Here is an 11796-nt window from a genome sequence, read left to right as displayed (position 1 = left end):
TATTCCCTCTCCTCTCAACCTATCTCACATTGACACTTGTCATCCTGGGATTGGGTTGAAAACCCTCACATGGATTGAATTTCATTCAATCCTGACCCTTGTTGAGATTACTCAATCGCAACCATCCATTGCTCCATTTTTCCTATAAATAGAGCCCATTTCTTCATAATCCAGATCCTGAAAACTTGTATGCATTTAAGCTATAGGCATTTTAAGAGAGCATTTTAGCATAATCAACTCATATATTGTCATTTTGTTAAAATAAATCATTTTAGCATCAATAGCATATTATTAGCTTTTTATTCACACTTAGAGCAAATACTTCAATCTCAAACCTCCATAAGCATCCATAGTGCAAAAAGTTGTTGAGAGCTACACTAGTTTCGAACTTGGAGAGGAAAGGAACAAAGGAGATGGAGCCAAGAGTATGGTAGAAGGCATTTGGAGATGTCTTCTTGCATTTACATTCGTAGTTAAATGTTTTACTTTGTTCTTGGTGACTCTTTTGATATGCCTGCTTAGGTTGATCTTTGGTTGAATAACACTAACCTTAATACTTGTTTCTTGTTGTTTGTGTGTTATACTACCACAGGTTTTTGATCTAACACTTGCCCTTTTTTGCAGAGCATCATTTGGTGAACCCGACGTGAATCTAAACACCTAAAAAACACTTCCTTTTTTTGACAACATGTTTGAATGTTGAATTTGACACACAAGTTGTGCTTTAGCGCTTTTGATCACGTTGTAGAGCTATTGCAACTTGTTGTTCTAGCACTATTGTTCTTACAATAGCACTATTGTACCAATTTTAGCGCTATTGACCTTGTTTCAGCGCGTTTGAAATTGTTTTGGCGCTTTTGATATTGTTTTAGCGCTATTGCTTTTGCTGTCAAAGTTTTACTTTTAGCGTTGTTGTGTCTATATTAGCGTGTTTGTGTTAAATAGTGCTTCTGTTTAAACACAGAGTAGCGCTATTGTAATGGAACGTTGTAAAAAAGACCCTGTAACCGAAAAAGTGAAAATTCTTAGGCTTGTAGAAGCCCACCATAGGTTCGGTTTTTACTAACTATTTGTTTCTTGTGCAGGTCTAAAACCAACTTCCTTAAAAAATCAAAAATTATTTTTGGTGTTTTAAAATTGAACAAAACAAAATTTGCTTTCTTGCAAGCTTAGGATCAAATTTTGTATTTGGTGCTCTAAAATTGAACAAAACAACTTTGTTTATTGCAAGTTTAGGCTTAATTTTTCATTTGGTGCTTAAAATCAACAAGACAAACTTATTTTCTAGCATCAAACTTAAGCAAAAATTTACAATCCACACTTCAATTTTTGGTGCAAATAAAACTCACAATCAACTTGTTTCAGTTTTTTTTTGCAAAACAATTTTCCTTCATGCATACGTGCTTCAAATTAAGTTGACTAGGATTTTCAAAGTTCTAGTTTACTCAACACTTTGCATTTGAAGTTAAAAAGAACACCATGATTGTTGGAGCAACATCTCCAAATAGTTAAAACACATTGCGATGGCAAGTTAAAAAGAACAAGTGCATTTCGTGTTTGGCACGCTTGTGCAAAAAGTTGGTCGAGTGGTCCTACTTCTAACACACACTATCCTCTCCCTTGGCTTTCATGGTCCTAGGTGCAAGAGAAAAGTGTTAGTAATACTCAAAATTTTATCTTTTTAAAAGAGGCCTGCCAAGAGACACATCACTCTTGGGAATGACCTCGCGCGGTAAATCCTTCGAGCCACTATAGAAATCAAGTGAGAGCGAAAGTTGTAGCCTTGGGTATAGTTGTTCCTATAGTGTAACTTGTCGAAAGGACAAATGGGGCCCACCACAAGTTACAAGGCTCTTAAGTGAGTCACTGCAGAATGAACTTATGTCCAAAGACATCGAAAATGACTAAACACCTTTAAGTAGTAGCCTACCCATTCTATTGATTGAGAATATTTGAGATACAATCCAGTGCAAGAGCATAGATGGTTTTGCTCCCAAGATACTCACCATACATATTTCCTTGAGTAGAAACATAGCTTTTTGAAAAGTCACTTGTGGCTTGATAAAAGTGGTGACTCCCCCATCATAGGGATCATCTATTTGTTATGCTCGCACAAGACTTAGTATATCACATCCTTACCTACCACGACAGGATTCATAAGGTATGTAGTACCAAAGTCGAAGAAATATCAAGATGTGGGCTGAATTTATCACAACTAGCCAATTGACCTTAGGGATACAAAGTGTTTGAAGTGTTTTCATTTTAGTCAAGACCAAATACAAATTGAGCCGACTTCAGGCTTTGGAAAGAAAAGCACCCAAAATACACTTAAAGGAAAGGGTCATAAAAAGTCCAAGGATTGGGTTGATCTAGACCCATACTCATTTGTGCCTTTAAAGGCAACATTCTTGTGTTTGTGTGCTTGCTTTGTTTTCTTGTCAAAGAAGAATCGAAAATTAGTTCTAAAACAAGTATTCATCCAACCAAACATCTTTCAAAAACAACCAAAAAGATCAAAAACAAAGAAAAGTATCAAACTTTATGACCATTCTTCACATCTTACAAAAGAAGAATCTTCATCAAAACATCAACTTGAAAAGAAGACCATTGAGCTTAAAGGCTTTGATCAAAAGGAGGATATTCTTCTATCTAAATAGACAAATCTTTGTCTCTCATAGAGTTTTTTTACGTCACATGCGTCTCTACCTTCAAGGCAAAACAAACGAATTTGATTCAGAATCATTGAACCACAGAGCTTTTATGCAATATAGAGCTTTGAGCTATCACAAAAACCAAGGAGGCAAGATTAATCCCAACTTCTTCCCAAACGTTTGTATCACATACAACATAGCTTGAGAAATGCCACCAACACCCGAAAGGGAAGAGGTAGAATTTGTTCCATTTGTGACACAAAGCTTTTATTGAAGTTAAAACATTTCATCCGTTATCTCATTCATACATCATCACTTCATCATCAATCCATTCCAACTCTCAAAACATTAAGAGGTTCTTGTCCTAAGTTCTCTTTTGGATATTGCTTAAATCAAACACATCCCATCACTATTTAGATTGTTTATACATCTAGGATAAGCTCATCCTAAGAGACACATCTACGTAGGTTAAAACTAGTGTATGAGTGAATCCTCTCATTACTAGGTAGTTAAGTCTGTAACACATCTCAGATTTCTCTACACCTTATCACATCAAACCTTATCAAACAAACAAGCAATTCAAAGAAGGAATTTTGGTTACATCTACCTTTAAAAGTGCTAGAAATCCACATGCAACACAATTAACCAACCATCAATCTCTCATTTCATCAACAACTCATCATCATTTTCACCCAACTTCAACAAAAACTTGTGAACAAAATGGCTCATACTAGATTAAGAACTAGACAAATGGAGATTGAGGAAGAAGAGGAGGAGAACATCAATGAATTCCAAGAAGCCCTTGGAGGAAATGCGAATGACGAAAACCCAAGTACTCCTACTCCTGCAACAATAGAAAGGGCCCAGCATAACCCTCTCTTTAACAGACTTTTTGTCGAAATACTCAGGAGCAATGCGGATGCTCACTTTTTAAAGCTTGCTCAAGAAGGAGCCAAGCTCCCCTCTGACTTTGATCTTGCCCAATTAAGACAAGCATCAGAATGAAAAAGTCACCATGAAGAAGAAAGAGGTAGAGATCCTATCAGATATAACATTCTTCGAGGTAACCCACCACCTCCTCCTCCAAACAAAATAGAGATGTTGGGGCAACAAGTTGAAAATCTCGCCCAACAACTTCATAGTGGTATGAAAAGTAATCAATTCTCACTCAATGACATCTGTCCCTATCCCTTTGATAGGAATCTTTATATGCCACCTTTTCCACAAGGATTCGAAACACCCAAATTCAAAAAATATAGAGGAAAGGGAGATCCTCGTGATCATGTCAGAGAATTTCATTCAGCTTGCCTCGAAGTGGCATATGAGGACACATACCTAATGCAACTTTTTCCCCAAAGCTTGGGAGGAACAACCACATCATGGTTTTCCCGACTACCAGGTGGCATTAGGACCTTTGAAGAGCTAGTTCAGAAGTTCTTGGCACATTACTCTCATAACATTGAACATGATATCACCATGGCTGATCTATGTAACACTAAACAAAAACCAGGTGAACTATTCTCAGTATTCCTGCAACAATGGCATCAAATGTCTAGCAGACGTTCTCTTCAATTACCTGAACAAGAACTAGTGGAAATATTTATTTCCAACTTAAACGAAGAAATGGAGTTTCACCTGGATGTCAAAGACACAGACTCTTTTAATGACATGATCACCAAGGGCTTAAAATGTGAGCGAGCTCTCATTAAAAAAGGACTTATCAAAATCTATAATGAACCAAAGGATGGTCCTTGCCCACACTTCAATAGTGACAAACCAAGTTTTTGGAACAAAAACAAAAATATCGTTAACGATGGGGTTGTGGATGCCAGAACTATCAAAAGTGCACAACCTGTGGTTTGATTTGTAGGACAGAATCCCCCACCTCAGACTAACACAGTTGTTCCTTCAAATCAAGGTCGCATCACATCTCACGATGAACCCAGACCTCGTCAACAAAAACAAAAACAAACATACACTCCCTTAGGGGAACCCATCGAAACAGTGTTGTGACAACTGGTTTCTCAAAATTTGGTAACTCTACCTAAAACATCAAACTATGAACCTCAAGTCAAACCTGCATGGTGGAGGGATACTAAACATTGTGATTTCCATCAAGGGAGAGGACACAAGACAAGTAATTGTCACAGATTGAAAGATCTTATTCATGATCTTATTGACCGAGGTGAAATTGAAATCGAAGAGCATGACCCAAAAACAACAAACAATGATCATCTGATGTTCAAAAATCCACTTCCATCACAAGATCAAAGGGGTCCTTCCACTTCCAGGAGAGGCATTGATACCACTGATTATACGCAGGGTGCGTATAATTATACTATAAATCACCTGTATGATGCCAGTAAACAAATTGCAACTATAACCATCAAAAATCCCAGCTCCAATTACAATGTTGTTACACGACGTGGCAAGGTTACCATAAAGGCAGCTCCACAAGGCACCACATCCATACCAAAGTAGTACAATCTTGTGGAACAATTAGACAAAACGCCTGCGCTTATATCCATTTTAGAGCTATTGCGCCTATCTCCATCTCATAAGACAATCTTGGATCAAGCTCTCCAAGAGGCGTCAGTCCCTACAAACCTGAATACAAACCAATTTCAAGCAATGGTTGGAAGTCTAAAGTCATCACCTTGTCTCACTTTTTTCGAAAGTGACAACTCTTCCTTCCAGCAACCTCATAACGCTTCACTACACATTGAAGGCTTTATCAACCAACATAGGATCAAGCGAGTCTTGATCGACAATGGAGCAGGCTTAAATATTTGTACACTGCAGTTGGTCACCGCTTTGGGATATGCAATAGAATTAGTGGATCCTCGCAAGAAGATCACAATCAAAGCCTATGACGATGCAGAGCATTCATCCAAAGGAGTTGTGGTACTACCAATCCGAGTGGAACCTGTGGTGAAGCATATCATCTGTCAGGTTCTGGACCTTCCTCTACCATATAATCTATTGTTAGGAAGACCTTGGATACATGCCATGCAAGTCGTTCCATCTACCTACCATCAATGTATCAAGTTCCCACATAACGGTGTAGAGATCACAATCCTGGGTGATGCAAATCCCTTTGCATATTGTCATAATATCAGTCATCAACCAGAGATTACCATTCCTAACAGTAGAGAAGCCATTTCCTCCACATCATCTATAAGTCCAGCCTCTCTTACCAGTTCAAACACCCCTATACCCAAGCAAGAAAAGCTTAAAATGAAAATAGCGGAGGAAGGTCCTGGGGAATACAACTTAAGTCAACTCTTTTGTGTAGGACAAATGCCCACTTCTCCTAAAACACATGGCAAACCGCAGCAGTTACTTCAGCAACCATTGATCACGCCAACATGTGCTTTGACTCCTTTCATCCTTGGGAAGAGTCAAGAAGAAGAAACCAAAGATGAGGACTTAGCGGAATGGATCTATAAAGATCCCATCACCACTGGCATACCGCAAGCTACACTTCCCACGGATCAGTATAGCAAAGGCCTCCTCATTATGCAAAGAATAGGTTATGATGGTCAGAGTGCTTTGGGACCTTGCAAACAAGGAAGACATGAACCACTGCTGCCAAAATTAAAGCCCAAAGATAATATAGGCCTAGGCTTTGAATAGGAGATCTTTCCTAAACTCAAATTCAAAGGAAAACCCAGCAAACCGCTATATCAGCCTATTGCAAAGAGGACACCTTTTATTATCAAAGCAGCATCAAACACCATCGCAACTGCCCCACCAAGGCTCAAAATCCCAACACAACCTTCTATAACGCCAATCATCCCACCAATCAAACCAATGATCCCATCAGCAGAAGCAATAACATCAATAGCACCATTAGCAGCAGCAACTGTATCAGAACCCATAGTAGTATCTACGACACCGGCGGTTCCAGCAAAAGTAGCAAAGTCAACACTACCGATACTCCCCATATCGGATTATTGGATCCCCATCATCCTTCCTACAACACTGATCATTTCATCTACAAAGGTACATCAACCGATCACACCTACAGTATTTAACACAAAGGACATCCCAGTATGGTATAGTAATTGGATGTTGGAAAGTTATTCAGAGACCGACTCACATGACTGGGAATTTGATTCCATTCAGCTTAATACATCAGATGAGGAAGATACATCAATACCTCCACCTCGCAAAGACATCCCTATTTACGGAGAAGCACAGATAACGATCTCTTGGGTTCCTGAGCTGGAAACATCTTCCACAGACCCTACGCCTGATTTTGACAGGGAGAGTACCATCAATGACCTTCACCATAATGTCTTAACCCTCACTGACACATCTAATGAACTTAACCTAATCAATGAAGTAATGCCCATTACCCATCCTGAACTCATCGAATGGAACCAACCTAATCCCCCATGTCTTGACCATTTCGAAAACGATGAGGCGATCATTGACTTTTTGGAACTGCGGGATAACATACCAAGCGGGGATCACAAAGCTGGCTTCGCCATAGAACTTAATAGCGCAGCATACTTCGGGGTGGATGCCAAACCTTTCAGCTGCAAAAATATAACAATAAAACATGGATCTTCTAGTGAAAACCACACTGTGGCACTGTTTGATCCCACAAAAGTAAAAAGAAAGAGCGTATCCAACGGTGAAAACCTCTCTGAGGCACCTGAGGATGAAAGGTTTGACATCCTTCCCTGTAGCGCACAACAGGAACAATCAACGATTCTCATTGAAGAAACCAAAGAATACAATGTGGGGACTCCTGAAACTCCTCACCTCATACATCTGGCATCTCTTTTAACTCCAGAGGAATAACCTAAATTCATAGAGTTCTTTCAGAAGCGCCAAATTAAATTCGCATGGTCATATGCAGACATGTTGGGACTTGATCCTAATTTAGTCATGCATCACCTCACGGTAGTAAAAGGAGCAAAACCTGTCAAGCAGAAGCTTCGTAAGATGCATCCTCAGATTGCAGTACTAGTCAAAGTAGAACTCAAGAAACTTCTGGATGTTGGTTTCATTAGACCAATTGATTATGCAGATTGGATATCCAATATTGTGTCGGTCGGTAAACCAAATGGGGGCATCTGTATTTGTACTGACTTCAGAGATCTAAATAAGGCATTTCATAAGGATGACTTTCCCCTACCAAACATCGACATCATAGTAGACCTAATAGCAGGACATGCCATGCTTTCACTCATGGATGGCTTTTCAAGATACAATCAGATAAAGATCGCACCAAAGGATCAACATAAGACAGCCTTCACATGTCCATGGGGCACATACTGCTAGAATGTCATGCCTTTCGGTCTAAAGAATGTAGGAGCAACCTATCAACGAGAAATGACCACCATCTTCCATGATATGATTCATACTATGATGGAAGATTATGTTGATGACTTACAAGAAAAATCACTCACCAGAGAAGGGCATCTCAACATATTAGATAAAATCTTTGATAGACTGGAACAATACCATGTTTGACTCAACCCAAAGAAATGTGTCTTTGGAGTAACCTCCAGGAAGCTTCTAGGATACATTGTCTCAAGCAAAGGTATTGAGGTCGACCCAGCAAAGGTAAAAGCAATCATGGACATGCCACCTCCAAAGAACATCAGTTAGCTAAGGACATTACAAGGACGGCTACAATCCATCTGAAGATTCATTGCACAACTGGCAGATAAGTGTCACCCCTTTACACATCTGCTACACAAAAACATCCGCTTTCAATGGGATGCCAAATGCCAGCAAGCATTCCAGATGCTTAAAGACTATCTCATGAATACACCGTTGTTGATCCCACCAGATCCAAGCAGACCATTACTACTCTATATCTCAGCAACAAGTACAGCATTGGGTGTACTATTGGCACAATATAATGCAGAAGGGAAAGAGTGTGTTGTTTACTACATCTCTCGTACACTGGTGGGCTATGAACTCAATTACACACCTATTGAGTGAGCTTGCCTAGCAGTAATCTTGGCAGCCACTAAACTCAGGCACTATCTATTAACACACAAGGTACAGCTCATTGCAAAGATTGATCCACTCAAATACTTACTCAGCAAAGCAATATTGACAGGCCGCTTAGCCAAATGGGTGATGATTCTAAGTGAATTTGACATCGAGTATGTGGATCATAAAGCTATCAAAGGACAAGTCATTGCAGATCAGTTGGTCGATGCACCACTCATAGGCGATCATCCTCTCATTTCCAATTTTTCAGATGAAGAGATATTCATGATCACTACAGCACAACCATGGAAACTATACTTTGATGGTTCGTACACTAGGCATGGCTCGGGGGCAGGCATTTTGTTTATCACATCTCAAGGTGACAGCATCCCGAAGTCTTACAGGCTCACATTTCCATGCACCAATAACATAGCAGAGTATGAGGCCTTCATCACAGGACTCAGGCTAGCCATACAATGGAAGTTACAAGAACTACAAGTCTATGGCAACTCCCAACTAGTCATTCAACAAGCAACTGATAAATATCAGACAAAGGATGACAAACTCATGCCATACAAACAAATGGTGGACAGTCTAAAGGCATCATTTACTACTATCACCTTTGAACAGATACCAAGAGATCAGAATCGAGCTGCTGACGCTATGGCTACCATCGCCTCTCTCCTAGATCTTCCACAGAATTCAACACGCTATGAGTTCTTGGTAGAACAACTTTGGATTCCTGCTTATGATCTCCCCAAATCCAAGATGATATGTCGCCTTGTCCGTTCCGAATCCCCATGGTACGGTGAGTTTTACACCTATCTCCGCGATCACACCCTTCCTCCTAACCAATCGAATAACCAACATAAAACCTTCATTCACCAAACTGCTCGATATACCATTATTGTCGAAACCCTATATCGACACAGTCTTGATGGTACTCTCCTTTGATGTCTAGAGCAGGATGAGATAACAAAGGCCTTGGAAGAAGTACATGAAGGAATTTGTGGCACTCATGCAAGTGGTCCGTCACTAACCAAGAAACTCCTGCGCAATGGATACTATTGGCCATTCATGGAAAAAGACTCCTACTACTTTGTCAGGAAGTGCAAGAAATGCCAAATTCATGGAGACCTAATACATGCACCGACACAAGAATTGCAACCAATCACAACACCATGGCCTTTTTGTCAATGGGGCCTTGACCTTGTGGGTAAAATTCATCCATCTTCATCCAATGACCATAAATTCATTATTACCACCACCGAATATTTCACAAAGTGGATCGAAGCTGTTCCACTTACCCAAGTTACCGGCAAGCAGATCTCCTCATTCATCCTCAATTACATCATCTGCCAGTATGGTGTACCCATGTCCATCATCACAGATAATGGACTTCCTTTCAAGAATCAAGATGTCCATGAACTCTGTGAGAAATTTCACATCCAACACCACTTTTCCACTCCCTATTACCCACAAGGCAATGGTCAGGCCAAAGCATCGAATAAAAACATATTAAGAATCCTAAAGAAGACAGTCAACGATGTCGGTCATGATTGGCACATTCAATTGAATCCAGCACTATGGGCATATCGAACTAGCATTCGAACCCCTACAGGCACAACTCCATACTCATTGGTCTATGGTCCAAAATCTATTTTACCTATTGAAGTTGAGATACCATCACTACGGGTTTCCTTGCACAATCTCATCGATGATGAAGCATATAGAGTATCCCATCTTCAGGACTTAGAACTACTTGATGAAAAGCGACAAGCTGCATACAATCACCTCAAAGCCTATCAGCAACGCATGAGAAGAAGCTATAATCATCGAGTTAAACCTCATACATTCAAGGTAGGTGATCTTGTTCTTCGAGAAAATCCTCGTAACCAGCCCAACCAAGAACATCAAGGAAAGTTTGAATCAAATTGGTTGGTTCCATATGTTGTCACTGCTGAATTTGGGTCTGGGGCATATCAGTTGGCTACTTCAGAAGGAGAACCACTAGCAGAACCGATCAATAGCATGCACCTCAAACGGTTTTATACATAAGTTGTACAGAGTATCAGGCTCTCATACATGCCAGAAAATCAATCCAAAAACATTCAGATAAATGTCCTGAAGAAAATACAAAAACATCATAATAGTAAAGAAAAATCATGCATCCAAATGGTGAACAACCACTTCGGTGGCACCTTGGGTAAGTGCGATGGTGAAAACCTGGCAAACAGGCGCCACTCGTAAAAGCTATGGCTCCATTATCTTTCAGGTTTATTGCGATCACATTCATTACATACACACATCCATCCACCCAAACCATGGCTTATTATTTATCTGCAATCACGAGATAGTGCTCCATGTGTCTTGCATCCCGCTTTTTCATAGTCATGTCTAAACTTGGGGCAATTCCCTTAACCTATTGATGGAAGTGGATTATACATTATTCTTATGATTCGTTGGGTTCAACATTCAAAATGTCTCACAAAATCCAAAAACATTCAAAACTATCTCACAAAATCCAAAACCATTCAAAACTATCTCACAAAATCCAAAAACATTCAAAACAATCATCACAAACTCCAAAAACATCAGAAAACATCAAAAATCAAACAAAAACATAGCATCACATTATACATACTCATTCGAGCAGATACAAAACAAACATTGAACAATTCTCGCATGATGATCACTTCTCAAAATCGACCAAACAATCAACATCAACACTCAAACCTGTCTTCAACAAGGATGCATCCTTCCTTACCAAAACAAACACAAAATGACATTTTATTTGACAAGAAAATTATGTGTTAAGCTATCAAATACTTGGTTGGTTTATGAGTAATTCATTCGTTTATATGTATCAGGTTCCTACAAGCATTGTTTGTGTATCTTCTGCAGATCATTCCGATGAAGTTTTGGGGCATGTACTAATGGTGTCTACGTGGAAAGTTCACTAAGCTACATGATCTTATGCAAAATGCAGTCATAGATCACTACGACTTGCTGACTACAGCGTATACCTCGACCATATGAGCATGAACCATTACCAAGGATCCATATTCTTTATTCTTTATGTACATACGGTTTGCTTACACGAACAATACTCCTTCTTTGGTTCCTACCTCATCCAATATTGGATAAAGGTTTTATCTCTTATTAAGGTATGAACTTGTCTCAGGAT

The sequence above is a fragment of the Cryptomeria japonica genome, chromosome 7 (assembly GCF_030272615.1).
Source record: "Cryptomeria japonica chromosome 7, Sugi_1.0, whole genome shotgun sequence".
NCBI classification, from domain to species: domain Eukaryota; kingdom Viridiplantae; phylum Streptophyta; class Pinopsida; order Cupressales; family Cupressaceae; genus Cryptomeria; species Cryptomeria japonica.
This window is presented reverse-complemented; position numbering follows the sequence as displayed.